Below are 20,774 nucleotides of genomic sequence, written 5' to 3' on the forward strand. Positions count from 1 at the left end.
TAAATAAATCACGGCGAAAATGAAAACAACAAAGGGGAGGTGGGAAAAGGGAGAAAAAAAGGGGAAAGAAAATACAAATCCTGAAAAGACATCAATAATAAAAGACCATAAAAGATCCTAATTACTTTTCTCGCTGCTGCCTGGTGAACTTGGCCTACCTCAGGTGATTTTATTTGGTCTGAAGAAGGGTCTCGACCCAAAACATCACCCATTCATTCTCTCCAGAGATGCTGCCTGACACGCTGAGTTACTGCAGCATTTTGTGTCTGCCTTTGATTTAAACCTGCATCTGCAGTTCTTTCCTGCAGATTTTATTTGGTAGTGTGTTTGAAATTGCTCAGCAAAAACAGAAAAAAAATGATTGCTTTCGATTATAAGTTCATAAGTGATAGGAGCACCATTAGGCCATTCGGCCTACTCTACCATTCAATCATGGCTATTCTATCTTTCCCTCTCAGCTCCATACTCCTGCTTTCTCCCCATAGCCCCTGACACCCGTACTAATCAGGAATTTATCAACCCCTTGCTTAAAGATATCCATTGATCTGGCCTCGACAGCCTTCTATGGCAAAGAATTCCACAGATTCACCACCCTCTGACGAAAGAAATTCCTCCTCATCTACTTCCTACTCCATTTATTCTGAGGCTCTGGTCTAGACTCTCCCACCAGTGGAAACATCCTCTCCACATCCACTCTATCTAGGCTTTTCACTATTTGGTAAGTTTCAATGAGGTCCCTCCTCATCCGTCTAAACTCCAGCAAGTACAGCCCCAGTGCTGTCAAACGCTCATCATATGTTAACCCAGTCAATCATGGGATAATTCTCGTAAGCCTCTGGACCCGCTCCAGTTCATCCTCATATGGGACCCACAATTGCTCTCAATACTCCAAATGCAGTCTGGCTAGCACCTTTTAAAGCCTCAGCATTACATCCCTGTTTTTATATGCTAGTCCTCAAAATAAATGCTGGCATTTCATTTTCCTTCCCTACTACCAATTTGACTTGCAAATGAACTTTTTGGGAATCCTTTACCAGCACCCCCAAGTCCCTTTGTACCTCCGAATTTTGAATTCTCTCCCTATTTAGAAAATAGTCTACGCCTTTATTCCTTCTACCAAAATGCATGACTCCACATTTTTCTACGTTGTATTCCATCTGCCACTTCTCTGCCCACTCTTCCGACCTGTCCAAGTCCTTCTGCAGCGTCCCCGCTATTTCTACGCTACCTGCCCCTCCACCTATCTTCGTTTAATCTGTAAACTTGGCCACAAAGCCGCAGCCTGAAGAAGGGTCTCAACCGGAAGCGTCACCCATTGATCAGTCTGAAGAAGGGTCTCGACCCGAAACGTCACCCATTCCTCCTCTCCTGAGATGCTACCTGTCCCGCTGAGTTACTCCAGCATTTTGTGTCTACCCTCATCCAAATCATTGATATACAACGTGATGAATAGTGGCCCCAGTATCGATCCCTGAGGAACTTTGTCTCTCCCGCTATTTACTTCCTCAAAGAATTCCAACAGATTCATCAGTCAAGATCTCCCCTTCACAAAACCATGTTGACCGGCCTATTTTATCATGAACATAGCTCAGAAACGTCATCCATTCTAATCTATATACTAAAACTCGTTTGTTTGTTCCTGAACTACAGCCGAAACGATACACGATAGCGCGACAATTTTAGGCCCACCTTACCGTCATTCCTTTGGTGCTAATGGAAGAAGTTTCATTGAAATCGGTGTTATATTTTTTAAGTTGTTCACATTTTAAAGTTTAAATCTATCTCCTCGAGGGGAGAGGGAGGATAAGGGGGTTGTGGGGGATGGAGTGGGGGGAAGGGGGAGGGGAGGGAGTGGTGAGGGGGAGGAGAGGGTGCTGCACCAATGCAGGAGAGTTTTGGGCCCAACGGGTCTACTTGGTCTAGTGGACTCTAAAATCGTACCAACCACTGAAGTTAGGCTAACCAGCCTACAGTTTCCCCTCTCTGCCTTGCTCCCTTCTTGAACAGCGGAGTAATATTTGCAATTTCCCAATATCTGGAACCACTCCTGACTCCATGCTTAAAAAGAAAACATCTTATTTTCATTTCAAACAATTTTTTTGGAACTTCAAAACTCACCATTCCCATCCTTCTGTTTCTCATCTTCCTGCAAAATGTAGAACCTTTGTGACCTATGCTTGACATCGCCTAATCACAAATTTCCCAGTTTAACCTGCTTTCTACTTTCCAAGGTAATGGCCGCACTCAAGGTTGTTCCTCCTATGTGTTTCTCATTGTTGTGTTCATTTGCCACGAGAACTAGTTGATGATTCTGTAGGCTAAATTCAGTTTTCTGATTTAGCATGTGGCATAGAATTACCCATTACATCAAACCATCTGATAGTTATAGAACAGTACTGTGGAATTGAAGAGCATATGAGAAATAATGCCCAATCAAGGTTTCATAATGGGAAATTAGTACTTAATACCAGGTACTTCCAGAAGGAACAAGTAAAATGGATAAGGGAAGAGCTATGCTACCCTTAAAGATTTCTTTCCTTTAAAAAAAATAAAACTCGCCCGTGGACCCTCAGTTCCAAAAGAGATTTTGTTTTGCTCACAATTTACGAGTATTGCTTATGTTTTGGTCGCCATAGGGGCGTGGCTGTTCTACAGCTGCGGCTCACCGGCAGTCTCTCTGTCTTTTTTTTGTTTTTTGTCTATTGTCATCGTTTAATGTACGTTTTGTTTTATCTTTAACTCTGTGTATGTGGGGGGGTGATGGGGGGGTTGGGGGAAACCTTTTTTCTAATTTCTTCCTCAACGGAGATGCGACCTTTACCGTGTCGTATCTCCGTTCGCGCTACGGCCTAACATCGTGGAGTCGGCGGCCTCCAGCTGGGATCGACCTTGAAGACTCCGGTCGCAGGGCCTGGACTTACCATCTCGGAGGCTTCGGCCGTGGGCCCTGCAGACCGCAACATCAGGAGTTCACAGGTCCCTGGCTGGCGACCGGTTTTTGGGAGCTCCAGCCGTAGCAGCTTCGACCGCCCCGAAGCGCGAGGTACGATCGACCCGCCCGCAGGCCCTTCATCGCCCTGCGTGGCCTGGCCGCGGCACTTTCCATCGCCCGGTGGGGGCTCAGGACTTTCATCGGCCTGCTCGGCTCGGCCCTGGGACTTTCCATCGCCCGGTGGGGGCTCAGGACTTTCATCGGCCTGCTCGGCTCGGCCCTGGGACTTTCCATCGCCCGGTGGGGGCTTCAAAAAGTTGGGAGTCTCGATCACCTCGTGGCACCACGGGAGAAGAATGAGGAGGAGATAAGACTTTTCTTTGCCTTCCATCACAGTGAGGGTGTACCTAGAGCAATCACTGTGATGGCTGTTTGTGTAAAAATTGTATCTGTGTGTCCTGTGCTTTTTGTTGTCTACTGCCGGACCCTGACGTGAGAGGACGCTGGCGTTGTTTATTCGCCGCTTCTCCGTTAGGATAGTTTGTCTGTTTGTTTTTATGTTGATTGTTTTTGTAAAGCGCTTTGAGCACCCGATAAGGCGCTATATAAAATAAATGCTTATTATTATTATTATTATAGTTAATTGAGAAAAATAGAAACAAAACACATTCCTGAGGGCTGAAGACATTTATTTTTAAAATACAAGCCACAGTTTCCATTCTAAGCAGTCCTACCAAAGTAGGCACAGGTGAGTAATCGGTGACCACTGGAAACCTCATCAGGAGATAGCAGTTTCACCTCATTGGCAGTTCTGCTTTACATTTGTAATTCAATGTCAAAGTAAGCATGAAAAATCTTGATACTTAAAGTCATTGAGTTGTACAGTGCAGAAATAGGCTGCTTGACCCTTTTGCCCTTGTACACAAATCCCATTTACTTGCATTAGGTCTGTACCTTTCTATGATTTGCATATTTACATGCATATTTAAATGTAGCAAATGTATCCAACTCCATCACCACCTCTGGCAGCCAGATAACAATCATTCTCAGTGCAAAAAGCTTTCCTCTCAAATCCCCTTTAAAACTCCTTCCTCTCAACTTAAACCTAAGCCCTCTTTACCTTCTGAAAAAAGATTCTATCTACAACTCATAATTTAAAAAACCTTTACCTGTTCACCCTTTTAAACAAACCCGACCTATCCAATCTCTTACCATAATTAAAGGCCTCCATTCCAGCCAACATCCTGTGCCAACTGCACTCTCTCTGGCACAACCACCACCTTTCTTATGGCGTGGTGGCCATAACTGCATGCTCTGAACAAATAACTAGAATAATCTACTAACTTACCATCTTAATAATCACATCAGGCTCATATTGACAACACAGAAACATCATTGAACATAGTCCCATCAAACAAAAAGGCTCTTTCACATTGAATAGCAGAATACTGCTGGATGCCAAGACACGTCAATTAAAGCACGTTAAAACACTTTATATTTTATCGGTATTCCGACTAACTCCATAGCCTTTACCTGATACCAAAAACCTTAGTCAACCACAAATTGGCTTTTGAATGAAGCTCTTAATTTTTTTGCATTTCTCGTTTTAAGAATTTTTGATCGATCAGTCCAACAGAAATCCCATAATCGCCATTTGTCCTCCCAGCTTCAAGCAGATCCTGTTTAACCCCTTCATTTCAAAGTATATTATTTCTGTTTTTAATTGATATATAATTTGATAAAAAGATTCACCCCATCTTATTGATAATGTAAGCACACATTTCCAATAGGAATATCCACTTGATACTGGTTGTGAAAGAAACTGATCCTAACCATGTACTCTCATAGCTACTGCTGCATATTCCACACTCATTACTCACAGCGAGGTGATTTCCAGAGTAACTTAATATATGCAAGATATTCAGTTACAGATTTAGTTAAACGTTATTTTGAAAAAGAGAAAAGAGTGCCATTGATAATCGCCCTTTTATATTAATACTTTAAATAAACTTTGTAAGCTGTAATAAACATGGTTAAATCATGTTTTTAAAAATTATTTAGAGGGATGTTGGGTTAAAATATGTTTTGTTCATATGTACCATCTAATTCTAATTATTTTTATGCTTTTGCTGTTGCTGTTCTCAAAGATGAAACCAAAACTAGTGCCAAGGATGATTGCCACTGCCCATTACAGGAAGTGCTGTCACAAACTTGGAAATCAAGAAAGATTTTAGTTAATAAGGAAAAAGCAAAAGGTTCAGTAACCAGAGGAAACAGAGTTATTTTTGTTTGCAAACTAGAGAGAAAATTATGATTGGTTTCTGCATCCAGCTCTGATGTGAATAGTAAACCAGATTCAGAGGAATTTTCAAGAAAGAATGGATAAATATCTAAAAAGAAAAAAATGCAATGCTGCATGTGTAATTGAAACATTTTTTTCATACAGCTAAAATAGACACGATGGGCTGAGTGGTGTTTCCTTGCTCCACCATATATTTCTAATTAAACCTCAGCCGGGTTTAGAGCTATCATACAACAAACGTTCAGGAATCCTTCACATTTTTTCCCATTCACCTCCGTCCATGCAAGTTCATAGCTGCCATTCATGTCCACAGCCCTTTTGTTCAAGAACAGTATTGAAAAATTAAGTAAAATGAACAAGCAAAAATAAATCAAAATGAAAAGGCAGTAGCTAATCATTAACTTTGATAAGGGATGCTACTGATTCATGTACCTCTCCAAGCCAAAACTCAGGGCTACGATTACCTTATATTAGTTTGATTTTTTTTTGGAAAGGTTTTGACACATTTCAAAGAAATGTTATATAAGCTATTCAATTAATCAATTATCAATTAAAAAACAAAATAAACAAAAAAAACAGAAGAAATACAAAGAATTTCATCCATTACTTAACATGTGCGAAAAGGAGTAGGAAGAAGTGTGAACTTATTTAATCCTACCCCCATTCCCTAATCAATATTTATCAAGTATTATCTATAATAACTAATACCTAAAATACATATATAACTACATATATACTCACTCACCCCTACAATCATATGAATATACCTATTTACACAATAATGTCTATATTAACTACATCTGATATATATACATACATTAGGCCAATCATATATATACATATACCCGACCATTTACATACAAAATATAAATCCAAATATAGTCACCCACCCGTATAATAAGTCAGATATTAATACAAAAATACTCATACACCCTTATATGTTCATATAGATATACTTATTTAAATAATGATGTGTTATTATATGTAGACCCCTGGTGACTGTTAATCCCCCTCCTCACTGTACCTAGAAAAAATCATGTGTTTATATTTGTTTTTAAACTGGATGATGTTTGAACATTGTTTTAATTCCGCATTCATTCTGTTCCATAGCTTTACTCCACTGATTGATATAGAAAAAATTTTCATTGTTGTTCGAGTATTGCGAATCTTGAAATTTAATGTTCCCCTTAAATTATACCCCCCCTTCTCTTTCATAAAACATTTCCTGTAAATTACTTGGTAGCAAATTGTTTCTCACTTTGTACATGAATTGAGCTGTTTGATATTCCACAATGTCATAAAATTTGATTATTTTAGACTTTATAAATAATGAGTTGGTGTGTTCACAAAAACCGACATTATGAATTATTCTAATGGCTCTTTTTTGCAATATGAATAGTGGTTGTAGTGAACTTATATATGTACTTCCCCACACCTCTATACAGTAACTTAAATAAGGTGAAACTAGTGAACAGAACAGAATGCGAAGTGATTTGTTATCTAGGAAATGTTTTGCTTTGGCCAGAACTGAAATGCTTCTAGATACTTTACAGTGGATATGTTTAATGTGAGATTTCCAGCAAATTTTTTCATCTATTATCACCCCAAAGAATTTAGTTTCATTTACTCTTTCTATGTTAACACCCTCTATCTGTACCTGTGCTTGATTGTTTATTTTACTGTTCCCAAATATCATAATTTTTGTTTTGCTCAAGTTTAGTGATAATTTGTTAATGTCAAACCATTTTTTAATTTTGCAAAATTCTGAGGTGATACTGTCCAAAAGTTGCTGTAAATTTAGTGTGGAAGTGCCGAACATGTGCAACATCACTGCAGCACATTGGAAATGGAAACACAAATGGATAGTCTGCGGAACTGTTTCAAGAGCAGAATGAGAGATTTGTATCATTTAGCGTTTCCTACCAAAATATACAAAACTATAAGGGGAATAGGTTAGGGAGATAGTAAGAAAAGTTTTACTCTGGTGGGGATATCTAAGATGAGGGTATACCTTTAACGTTAGTTGTCTATTGTTAGGGATAAGTTTAGAGTGGATCTGTGGGGGATCTTTGGATGGTACTGTAGCCATTACCATCATGCCAAATCATGGCAAGGACAAGAGATAAAAGAGAAAATAATGCAATTGCGCTGTACTCAGTCAGCATCGAAGGACCACTTAACATAGCATGTCCTGACGGCAGACCTTTCTCATTTCACTCGGGATTTGTATTTACTTTCACTCCTCAAGTATTCTCACCTTGCTTTTCTGTAAACCTAAAATAAACCTATAGAAATCATCCAGACAAATATGATTTATCATCTGTTGAAACATTTAATGAACTTTCAAATTCTGTATGAAAAAAACTCTACTAATATTGCTTGCTTTCAACTAAGTCTTGTAAATGAAATATCTGATAAGTACTTGGCCAATGCCTGCAGAGGACAATATCAGAAATATCTCGCATTTGGCCTTTGAAACATCCATACATTTTCTGAAGTTGCGCGCACATATCCTGCAAACTGCAAACTGCATCTGTTAACATTGCATCTCATAATAACTCTGGCAAATAATATTAAAATGAACTCACCGTTGGAAGGGGGTTTCTGGAGAGTACTGTGCAGATGAAAACGAAGGAGCCTGGATATTCATCTTGCCAATTTCTTAAACATGACAGTTAGATGCAAATTTAAATGTAACAGGAGATGGGCCCTTGGATTTTTTTAAACCCCTGTTTATGGGTTGCACCCTTTCTCCATCTGGCCAATCACGCTTAGTTTCTGGCTCGGGCAATATTTTCAACAGCCACTGGTCATTGGATATCTCAATCCCTCTTCATAATTTCAGTACTAACGACATTTGTTCACTTGAGCACAGCTTTGACAATGGCTGGTTCATCAATTGACTCTTCAGCAGTCTTTTGTGATAAAGGTCTAGTAGTTGCTTACATCATGTTTTCCACATTCTTCCTCTGCTCAAGATGACTGTTCTTGCCTTTTTTGTCCATTGGCAATCAAAAGTTGATGTATTGTCCAATGAGGCTTCAGCAAATGAGGTGCAAAGAAAATCTGGGGGAATTTTGCGAAGCCTTGATATTACTAAACCTTTCAGTGTGGTTTACAGCATTGCCTTGGTTAGAATGATAAGTAGCACAACTAAAAGTTGCTTGCACCGCACACTTGTACCTCTTATAAACAGAAACGCTTCCTGGAATTCCATAATCATGAATAAACACATAACGATTCACTTATTTAATTCAATGTGATTCCTTGGGAAATATTGCATCAGCGGACAAATCTGTATCTATTTAGGTAATGCACCCACGGCAGAAAGAAAAAGTCCTACCCATCATGCATTTTGGCAGCTGATAATACTAAGAGCATGCCATGCTCATGACCAAACCCAGTGTATCAGAAAGCAGAGCAAAATTTGGGTATCCTGTCATGTGAAAAAGATCTCCAATTGCATGCCAGAGCAGTGGAGTTATTTAAAAGTGATACCCACCACTGCTACCCCTGCTGATACAATATCTGCAAATTGAACACGGAGAAAAAGGAGCAAGGTGCTGGAAGCTTGAATCTACTCCAGCTCAAATAGTACATGGCCCTGTAACAAGTTATAATAACCAGTTTGAAGGCTTCAGAACTTTCTTCAGGAGAATGTAGAAAACCTAGGGAAACATTTTGAGTTTATCCAAGATACAAACATGGCTTTCACCAGTAAATACTTCCAGATTCTCTCTTTACTCCCAGTGTCTTGTTATATCAGGTAGAGAAATCCGGATGAAGTGCCCTAATCCAAATGCCTATGTTAAATCATATGCGGCAAAAACTGCCACCCAAATCTTCCTGCTCTTAAATGCTCCATCTTGGTTTAATTTCTTAATTCCACTATTTTTTATTTAGTGCCAGTCGCCTTCTGCTCTCTTGGCAGGGAGGTGGATGACAATGGATTGTCTTCTTGGACCTGCACACAAGGATTCATCTTGCCCCAAGCCATTTCTCCCTGTATTGTATCTCACCATATTTGTGTTTATGACAATAAACATGACTTGATTATATGGAGGAATGAACTGCAGATGCTGGTTTAAACCGCTGATAGACACAAAAAGCTGGAGTAACTCAGTGGGTCATGCAGCATCTCTGGAGAAAAGGAATAGGTGATGTTTTGGTTTGAGATCCTTCTTCAGGCTGAGAGTCAGGGAAAGGAAAACAAGAGATCTAGACAGTTATATAGAGAACCATAGAACAAATGAAAGATATGCAAAAATGTAATGATGATCAAGGAAACCGTCCATTATTGGCTGTGGGCTAGGTGATAATGAGTTATTCCATCGTTGGCCGTGGGTTAGGTTATTGGTTTCCCCTCTTCTACCATAGATGAGGCTCTCTCATCCTCACCTTTCACCCCATCAGCCCTCGCATGCAACACATAATCCTCCAACATTTTCACCACCTCCAACCACTGGACACATCTTTCCATCTCCACCCATTTCTGCTTTCCACAGATACTCCCTGGTTAACTGAGCCCTTCCCATCCAAACCATCCCCCTCCCCAGGTTCCCTCCCCTGCAATTGAGGGAGATGTAACCCCTGTCCCTATACCTCCTCCCTCGACTCTGTCCAGCATTCGACTCTCTCTGACATTCCTTTCAGGTTAGGCAGACGTTCACTTGCACCTCCTCCGACCTCATCTACTGTATCCGTTGTCCCAGGTGTGGGCTCTTATACATCGGCGAGACCAAGCATAGACTGGCCGATCATTTCGCTGAACACATTCTCTCAGTCCGCCTTGGTCTACGTGATCTCCAAGTTGCCAAACACTTTAACTCCCCTTCCTATTCCCATATTGACTTTTCTGTCCTGGGCTGCCTCCATTATCAGAGGCCGACCAAATGAAAATTGAAGAAACAGCACCTCATATTTTGCTTTGGCAGCTTACAGCCCAGTGGTATGAATATTGATTTCTCTAACTTCAAGTAACCCTTGCATCCTTTCTCTCTCTCCGCCCACCACCCTGGTCATCATATTAATTTCAGTGTCTTCCTGTTGAGTTTTATTGTCTGTATAACTCGTTATCACCTAGCCTACAGCCAACAATGGACTATTTCCTTGATCATCGTTCCTTTTTTCCATATTTTTTTGTTCTGTATCTCTCATTTCACTTTCCCCTGACCTTCAGTCAAGAAGGGTCCCGATCCAAAATGTCACCTATTCCTTTTCTGCAGAGATGACGCCTGACCTGCTGAGTTACTCCAGCTTTTTGTGTCTATCTTCGACTTGATTATGTTATTGAATGGCGGAGCTGACATGTGATCAAATGCTCTACTATTCCTATTATATGAGCTGCAGGCATTTTAAATAATGATGGTCATATTTCTGCTCATCTTTGGTAAAATTTAAAAGCAAAAATGTTGCAGCTGGTGGAAATTTGCAATGAACTTAGAAATTACAAAAAAAAATTATCAGAACACAGTCTTTGGAAAGAGAAATGATGATTATTTAATTTGCCCACACACCAAAAGTCTGATAAAATGTTACTGATATTAGAGATCATTTGTAGTTAGATTGTAATGCTAATTTGCCACAAGAATTTTAGGGTACACGTCCAAAGATGGCTTGACAGCAGTAACACAGTGGATTAGGTAATGAAGAAGGTTTACAGGATACAGGCCTTTGTTAACCAGGGCATAAAGGTTACAGTACAACTGTATCAAGTATTAGTTGGGTGTTAGATGGAATACTGTTTAGTGCAGGTCACTACACTGTAGGAAGGATGTGCTTGTGAGTGCAGGGGAGACTCACTCGGATGTTGTCTGGTATGCGACCTTTCAGCTATAAAGAGAGACTGGATAAACAGCACAGCACAGGAACATGCCCTTCGGCCCACAATGTCCGTGCCAAGCATGATGGCAATTTAAATTGCACATCTGTCGGCATGTGGACAGTATCCTTCACTTCCCTGCCTGTTTGTGTTCTCTTTCTAAATGCCTCTTAAATATTGCTATCATATCTGTTTCCACCATTTCCTTTGGCAGCACCTACCAGACACCAATTACTTTCTATGTGAAAGACGCCACATACGTCTCCTTTAAACCTTTCCCCTCTCACCTTAATGCTATACCCTCTAGTATTTGACATTTCCACCCTGGCACCTACCTTGTCTGTGCCTCTCATAATTTTATTTACTTTCATTTGATCATCCCTCAGTCTGCATTGCTCCAGAAAAAAACAAACCTTTCCTTGTAGTTAATACTATCCAATCCAGGCAACATTATGACAAACCACTTTTGCTCCCACTTCAAACCCTCCACAGCCTTCCTGAAATACCAGATGACTAGAATTGCGCATAATACATTAAATGCAGCTGAACCAAAATTTTATACAGCTAAAAAAAATGGCGTTCAGACTTTTATACTCAATGCCCCAATTGATGAAAGCAAGCATGCCAGAAGTCTTGTTTGATTTCATTTTCTTAAACCTTATATATGCTTCCTTTCTCTTTTTGACTAGATTTGAAACATCTCTCATCATTCAAGGTTCCCAAACTTTGTTATGTTTATCTCTTTTCCTCACAAAAACCTTTTGGGCCTGAATTCTAACCACCTAGCCGTTTGGTGACTACCACATGCCAGACATGGACTTAGAAACATAGAAACATAGAAAATAGGTGCAGGAGGAGGCCATTTGGCCCTTCGAGCCAGCACCGCCATGCATTGTGATCATGGCTGATCATCCACAATCAGTAACGCGTGCCTGCCTTCTCCCCATATATCCGATCTTCCCGATAAAAGCTTCTCTCAGTCTACTCTCTCCAGCTTCTGCCTAATACAATTGTGGTCCACACTTATCCTTGTTCATAATTGTCTTAAAACTTAGAGTTTCGGGTCGAGACGTTTTTGTGTCTATCTTTGGACTATCTACATAGTGTTTCAAGAAACCCTCTAATATTATCGATATTCCATTCAACAGATTCAATAGTGAATCCCCAGTCAATATCGGGGAAGTTAAAATCATGGAAGTCAAAATCATAGGTTTACACCTTTCCATGATCTGCCAGCATATCTGTTCCTCCAGCTCTCACTTGTTATTCGTATAACATATCAGCTGTGATCTTGATGAATGGCTGAGCATGTTTAAAGGGTTTTACGGTTTTCTCCTGATCCTCTTTCATATGTTCATATGTAATTGGTTTTGCCCTGGTAGATAGTGTACATAGTGATGTATCCTATAATTGCTATTAAGAAAAATATTATTTTTGATATTTGTGAAGAGCATAGACACAGGAATATGCGGGCATAACTTCAAAGTTTTCAATGTCAGGAAGCTTAGCAATGTACGATTCCATAATTATTCTAAATCCTGTTATGCAGTACTCATAAATAACACCCTCCTTGTTTTGCAATGGCAATGCAGCTTTTTTGATTATATTTCTTTGTAAATTCTTTCAACTTTTTTACATGATTACCCAGGATATACAACACAGAAGCAGACTGTGTGGCCCAAACCTGTTCATGTGGCATATGTGGCATTTGAGCCTCCCCCATCTTAATGAGGAACGATCCTCTGCACTAATCACTTCTGCACCTGCTCTTTCAAGTCTGCATTGAAGTGAAGTAAGCTTATGTAATTTTCCCCACTTAAGATGTGATTCACTGAAATAACCGGTGAAAAATGGACATTTGTAATGTGGCTCCAGTTTGGCAATATAAGACTACATCGCCATTTATTTTTTTCATACCTTCATTAACATGAGATCTGTTTTTGACGACGCGTGATTCTGATGTAGATACTGTTTATGGCTATCAGGCTCAGATACTTTCGGCTAAAATGGGAAGAGTAGTAATCCTGTTTGGCCTTCCCCAACTGTTAGTTCAGCTCCTTTTCTGAGTCACCTCTTCCACTTTGGAAATAACATGTCCAGCCTCCTGTGTCCCACCTGACCTGAAAAGCCACTGATTACATTTTTATTTCAATAAATACGATCTTTAACTTTCTCATCCTCTCAAATAATATGGTCTTTTTCTTATTTTTCTCTTGCACATGTCAAATATATCTTTTACCCTTTTCTATTTTCTGTTTTAATTTTTTTTGCTGTCTGTTTAATCCTTCAGTAGCAGAGTTGTAAAAGGAATAAGAGCAGATTATTCAGCTTCACATGCCTATTCTGCTGTTGACTGAGACACAACTGATTTGTCACTTAATTTCATAAACCTGTGCTTATTCTATATCCCTCAATATCTTCAGTTATGAAAAATATATTAATATCAGGTTTATGCTTGATCCCAGCATCATTTTTTGTTTGTAGGATTGATAATTACAGAAAAGTAAGTCGGGATATTCTTAACTTCGATCATCTGAGCTTAGAAAACTTTGCTAACTTCATTCCTGGACTCTAACTCTCCACCCTACCCCCACGTCTTCAGCCACAGAAAAGTTTTATCCATTCCAACCCTATCAGTTTCCCTTCATATCAAAAGCTGATCAAATCACGCGATGAATTTTAAAGTTCAGCCACAAATTATGTCATCTTGTTTCATCATTTAATCCTTGGAGTCTGGATAAATATGCAGTTCTTTTACACAATCTTCCTAAGATGTGGTTCTCAGATGTGCTCCCAATTTCTCAGATGTGGTCTAACTGTACACCCATAGCAATTTCCATCCACCTTGATTTCTTGTAGATAGCCCAGTGATTGAAGTGGTCCATTGATTCAGTGATCAGATTTGCAACCCAGAGCCCTGGAGTAACAAATAGAGCAAAGTTGAAACTTCATTGTAGTAAATATGATTCATCACTTGGAATAAAAAAACAACATATCTAGTGGTCACAAAAAACACTTATTCAAACAGATAATTGTACAAGGGGCTGAATAATCTGCTCTTATTCCTTTTATAACCCTGCCACTGATCAGTCATCTTCATCACGCCTTATATGTGACGAATATGGTTTATTCTACTCATTTTATCATACTCAAACAATAAGCAAAGCATTGGAAAACTTAGCGAGTTATACAGTATTTTTGGAGGGAATGGCAGACAACGTTTCGAGTCAGGACCCTTCTTCAGTCTGAAATACCATCCATTTCCTCCACAGGTGCTGCCTGATCTGAAGAGTTTCTTTGCTTTTCGCTTAAGATTCCAGAATCTACATTTTTTTGTGTCTCCATTGTATTACACTATTATGTTTCAACAACAAAAGGGTAAAATAGTACCGACCACCCAGAACTGATCTAGGCACCAAATTCAAACATTTGAAAGCTTAACTCCACCCGGGATGATGTTGCAGAGTCCTCTTCATGAGTATCAGGAGGCCATTGTGTGAAACAGAAGAACTGTGTACACAACAGCTTGGCATTGTTGTACCAACAGAGTGGTGGCATGGTGGTATGCAAGCAAGAGGGAGTAGCCCTTAAAGTCCTCATCGTGGATTCAGGATTGTATGAAGTCAAACATGATCAAGAAAGCCTGATTGTTACTTAGAGTCACTCCCCAACTCTGTGTTGAACAACAATTTGGAAGAGGAGCTAAGAGTAGCAAGAGCTCAGGACATACTCACGTCAAGGTACTTCAATGCTCTTCAATAAAAGATGGCTAGATAACATCACCAAAGATGGTGGTAGATTGGGTCTGCAGCAGGTTGTGAAGGAGCCAGTACAAGGGCTAAACCCTACTGAACCACATTCTCCCCAATTACCTTATAGCATCATACAGGGTGGAATCAGGCTCTTCAGCCCAACTTGCCCATGCCAACCAATGCCCCATATACACTAGTTCCACTTGCCTATTTTTGGCCCAAATCTCTCTAAACCTATCCTATCTATGTACCTAGCTAAATGTTTCTTGAAGGTTGTGATAGTTCCTGCCTCAACTATCTCTTCCGGCAGCTCGTTTCATATACCTACCATCGTTTGTGTAAAATGGTTGCACCTCAGGTTCCTATTAAATCTTTCCACACTCACATTAAACCTATGTCCTTGGGAGCTTACATGTGGCAGATACATTTGTATATTCATAGAAAGGGTCTTTGTATTGTCCATGTACAAAAAATGTTTTTTCTTCACACAGCAGTTACACCCAAAATTTGTTATAGACTCAAAGTTTTACAGGATGGATCTCAAACAATGGCTGCTAAGAATGCAGGAAGCGATAGAGAGCTTAGTAGCATAGTATCAAGACAGCATCTTCTCCCTCAATGTCAGCAAAACAATAGAACTAGTCATCGACTTCAGGTAGTGGGATGGAATACATGTACCAGTCTGTATCAATGGTGCTGAAGTGCATCATGAACAATTTATTCTGGACCAGCTATGTTGATGCTATGGCCAATAAAGCACACTAATGCCTCTACTTCCTCAGAAGGCTAAGGATGTTTGGCATCCCTTCTCAGGCAGACATTCATCTAGCACTCAAATGGCTGCATGCTGTGGTCAACAAGCCAGACGGTGAACCCCAACGCCTTCCCTATCATAGCTGGGGACTTCAAATTAAAAACGTATTTCCAAACTCCCTCGCACATAGCTATTCCACCATCAAAAATGCCAATGCTCCGCCCCTAGCCCTCACTTTAGGAAATAGCGCATCTGGCTATGCTCCTTCTTCCTGCTTATAAACAGAGATGGAAGAGCGCAGGTCCAGCAGTAAGAACCTCACAGAGCTGGTCAGGGTAGGTAGAGGAATGATTCGAGTTTGCTTAGAGTTCGTAGACTGAGTGATGTTCAAGGACATGGCAAAGGACCTGACCGAATACACCACGGTTGTTACCGACCACAAGAAAATGTGTGGGGAAGTGTGTTCCCACCAAAACCATCTGAATGTTCCCTAACCAGAATCCTTGGATGAACCAAGGGGTCCGTAATCTTTTGAGGAGCATATCTCCAGTCTGGTGGTGCAGATTCATACAGGAAGTCCAGGTGCAAGATCTATAAGGCCATAAAAAAGCTAATTTGGACGAGCTCAATGCATTCTACACACGTTTCGAAAGGGAATACACTCAAGTGCCTTCTCGGTTCCCCATAGCCTCCTGTAATCTCAGTCACCGAGGCTGATGTCAGAATATCCCACATGAGGGTGAACCTTCGGAAAGTGACTGGAACTGATGGAGTACCTGGTCACATTTTCAAAACCTGCGCAGACAAACTGTCTGGAGCTTTTGTGGACTTCAATCTCCCATTACAGAGGTCTGAGGTTCCCACCTGCTTTAAAAGGGCATCAATAACAGCAGTGCCCAAGAAGAGTAATGTGACATGCCTCAGTGCATTGAGAGGTTAGTTACGATGCATATCAACTCCGACATTACCAAGAACCTAGACCCACTAAAACCTTTTGCCGCTACAATGGATCAACGGAGGATTCGATAACACTGGCTCTCTACTCTGCGCTGGACCATTTGGACAATGAGAACACATACCTCAGGCTGTTGTTCATCATCTACAGCTTGGCGCTCAACACTATCATCCCCTCCAAACTTGTTACCAAGCCCAGGGAACTGGAACTCTGCATATGCCTTTGCAACTGGCTCGTCGACTTCCTCATCAACAAACCACAATTGGTACGAATTGGCAATAACACTTTCACCTCAATAATCATCAGTATATGGGCACCTCAAGGCTGTATGCTCAGTCCCTGTTCTACTCACTCTATATCTACAATACATTTCCAACTTCATCTTTAAATTCACTGACAATATTACTGTTGTTGGATGAATTACGGGTAATGATGAGTCAGAGTAGAGAAGGGAGATTGATTATCTAATTGAATGGTGCCCGAACAACAACCTTGCTCTCAATGTCAGTAAGACCAAGGAGCTGATTGATGTCTTAAGAAGATAAAAGTAGAGGGTGCACAAACCTGTCTTCATCAAGGGATCTGTGGTGGAGAGAGTCAACAACTTCAAGTTCCTTGGCGTGCATATCTCTCAAGATCTGGCTTGGGCCTAGCATGTTGATGGAATCATAAAGAAACCCCATTAATGTCTCTACTTTCTTAGAAGATTGAGGAGATTTGGTATGTTGACACTTGCTTGAACTTCTACAGGAGTACAGTAGAGAGCACATTGACTGGTTGCATCACGGCCTGGTTTGGCAACTTGAACAGCCAGGATCAAAGGAGATACTGCCTGGTCCGTCGAGGGTACTGACCTCCCCACCATTGAAGGATTCGATAGGAAACGCTGCCTCAAGAAGACAGCTCGCAACATCAAGGACCTACACCACCCTGAGCATGGTCTCATTTCATTCTTGCCATCAAGAAGAAGGTACAAGAGTCTGAAAACCATGTCCTCCAGGAACAGTTTCTTCCTGACAACCATCAAGCTCTTGAACACTACAAACACCATCTGAACTATGAACTGCCTTGGTTGCACGAGGGACTTCGGTCTTTTGTTTTGCACTAATATCAGGGTTTTTAATTTATTTAACTTTTTGTTAATTGTGTAATCTATGAGTACTATGTTTACAGACCTTAATGCTGCTGCAAGTAAGAATTTCATTGTTCCATTTTTGGTACATATGATAATTAAACATTCTTGACTCTTGTTTCATGTCTCCAATGACTCACCAACCTCTACACATGCACAGTAGAATGCATTATAGTTTGGTTTGGGAACTGCTGTGCCCTAAACAGCAAGAAATTGCTGAGTTATGATGTCTCAGGAAAGTAGGCAACATAATCAAGGACCATTTACCCCGATTGTTCACTCTTCTCCCCTCTTTCATTGGGCAGAATACACGAAAGTTTTAAAGCACATACCGCAAGATTCAAGACCAGCTTCTTTCCCACTGTTATCAGACCTTTGAACAGATCGCTCATCCAAGCTGAGGATGAACTCTCGATATTCCACTCTACCTCATTTACGGCCCTTGCATTTTATTATCTGTATTTTCTCTGTAACTGTAACATTATATTCTGCACTCTGTTTATTTTCTTTCTTGCACTACCTATGGTACTCATGAATGGTATGATTTGTGTGGATCATATGTAAAGCGATGTTTTTCACTGTATTCTGGTACTCAACACAATAATAAACCAATACTATCAATAGCAAATGATCGTTGGGCTCATCATCTGCATGGAACTTGCTTCTTTCCAGTACAATAACTGAATTGACACCCAAATATCATCTGACTCTCTTCGAGGAATATGTCTCAATGAAACAGGATAGTGATCAGTACAGCATTAGATAATAATGTAAGTGATATCCTGGCATTCATCAGTAGTCAGAACTATAATTGAGTGATCTGTACAGCCAGGAAAGTCCCAGGTTAGAGCCCCAGATTATGCTGAGAGTGCAGATGTCAGCCTGAGCGCTATCAACTCAGATTACTCCTGCCACTGCTCTGTTACCCGGGTTTGTGTGGGGTGTTGGAGAAACACAGGACAAAAAAAGCATAAAGCTTTGACTGTGACACTGATAAAGGGTGGACTCTCGACAGCAAGTTAATATTTGCTACCATCAGGAAAACATGTCTTGCTACCATCAAGAAAACATGACACAATTGCAAAACATTCAGAAAATTCATAAACAGAAAACATGTAAGTTGGTTCCCTTTATTAGATGAATTAATTTACTGTTTAATACATATTTCTAAGTTTTTTTTATGTTATCTAGGCTTTTACTATGCTTGACTTGAATTTAAGGTATCACAAAATGCTGGAGTAACTCAGCGGGTCAGGCAGCATCTCTGGAGAGAAGGAATGGATGACGTTTCGGGTCGAGACCCTTCTTCAGACGCTACTTCAGTCTGAAGAAGGGTCTCGACCCGAAACGTCACCCATTCTTTCTCTCAAGAGATGCTGCCTGACCCGCTGAGTTACTCCAGCATTTTGTGATATCATCATATCATATCATATATATACAGCCGGAAACAGGCCTTTTCGACCCACCAAGTCCGTGCCGCCCAGCGATCCCCGTACATTAACACTATCCTACACCCACTAGGGACAATTTTTACATTTACCCAGCCAATTAACCTACATACCTGTACGTCTTTGGATACTTTTGATTTGTACAAGCATCTGCAGTTATTTTCGTACACAACTTGACTTGAATTTAGTTTATTGTCACGTAAGTAGGTACAATGAAAATTTTACTTACTCAGGTCAGAATTGGTTGTGATCCTTCCTTGTGTTGGATTAAACCTTTGTATGTAAATAACATATATTTTCAATCAGTGAAGAATGTGATGAATGGAGTAGTGCAATCTGGAACTCAGGAAGAGTTTGGGTGGGTGAAGGAGCCTGCAGTGGAAGGTTATTCAGGCCTTGGTTGGGCCAAAGCCACAGGTTTTTCTCAAAGAGGCCATCAAAAATGAAGACCAGGCGTGGGGTGACTTCAGTGCTTAGTTGGATAGAGGGTGGAGATCAGATCCTTGGGAGAGTTCAATGGAGTCAATAATCAGGGAATTCAGGAGACCTAGGGATTTGCCAATCAGAAAATTGAGGAATTGGGATCAGGAGCAATTGGCAATGTGATCAGTGTGGTATTATTAGAACATAAAACGATACACCACAGGGACCAACCCTTAAGCCCATAGTGGTTGAGCTGAACACAATGCCTACTTAAACTAATCCCTTTTACCTGCATGTGCTCCATCTTCCTCCATTACCTGTGCATTCATGTATTTATCTCCATTGTCTGCACATTCAGGTGCGTTTCCCTCTTGATGTAAAAATTGAATGAAATTGAACATTGCTAATCATGATCAAACATCCCAATTCCTGTCTTTTTGGTGGAGGAAAATTATTAATGAAGAAGCTGAGGATGATTGGATCTAGCATGTTGCTTTGAGAAAACCATTCATTCATCTGTATAGTTGATGCAATACTGTTCAGTGTAAGCCTGTCGCATCTTCATCATTGGTATTTGCTTATTCTGACTTACACTTCCTGTCTCAAGATGAATGCCGTATATGACAAGAAGTAGATTGTGATGTTGGTGTTTGCAACGTCTAGGTTTATATGGACCTGTAATTAATTCCTTTCAATCAATTAATCAAGCAAAGAAGCAATGGCTGTCAATTTAACACAATCCTAGTTATGTGCTTAGCACAAAGTCCATTAAAGCTTTGAATAAGGAGATGGAACATCAAGGCGGTACAATATGGAGAAAATCTAGTGGTAGATAGTGTAGAAATGATGGGCATGTTTCAGTTTGGCAGCAGAAAAAAAATGTTGGGGATAAGAAATATTAAGGTCAGGCAACATCGAGAGAGAGAAAGGTGGAGTAATCAGAATTGGAAAGATGAGAAAACGAATGTGTTTCAAGAATGGGGGTAGGGAATGGAGAGAGATAATATCTCTTTCTTGAAGATGCTGTTTAACCTGCTGAATGTTTTCAATGTTTTTTATATTTCAGATTTTTGCATCTGTAATTTTTTAAAAAAATGGAATAACTGTTGCATAAATTCAAAGCCGTCCATAGATTTCACCAAGAGTATTGTGAACATATCTGGGCACCACATTTTAAGGATGTAGTAGATGTGGGAATAGTTTAATATGTTATTTGTATTCCAAAAGTTAAATTATGAGATTACACAATTTAGCA

This window comes from Rhinoraja longicauda, chromosome 13 (genome assembly GCF_053455715.1).
Source record: "Rhinoraja longicauda isolate Sanriku21f chromosome 13, sRhiLon1.1, whole genome shotgun sequence".
Taxonomy (NCBI): domain Eukaryota; kingdom Metazoa; phylum Chordata; class Chondrichthyes; order Rajiformes; family Arhynchobatidae; genus Rhinoraja; species Rhinoraja longicauda.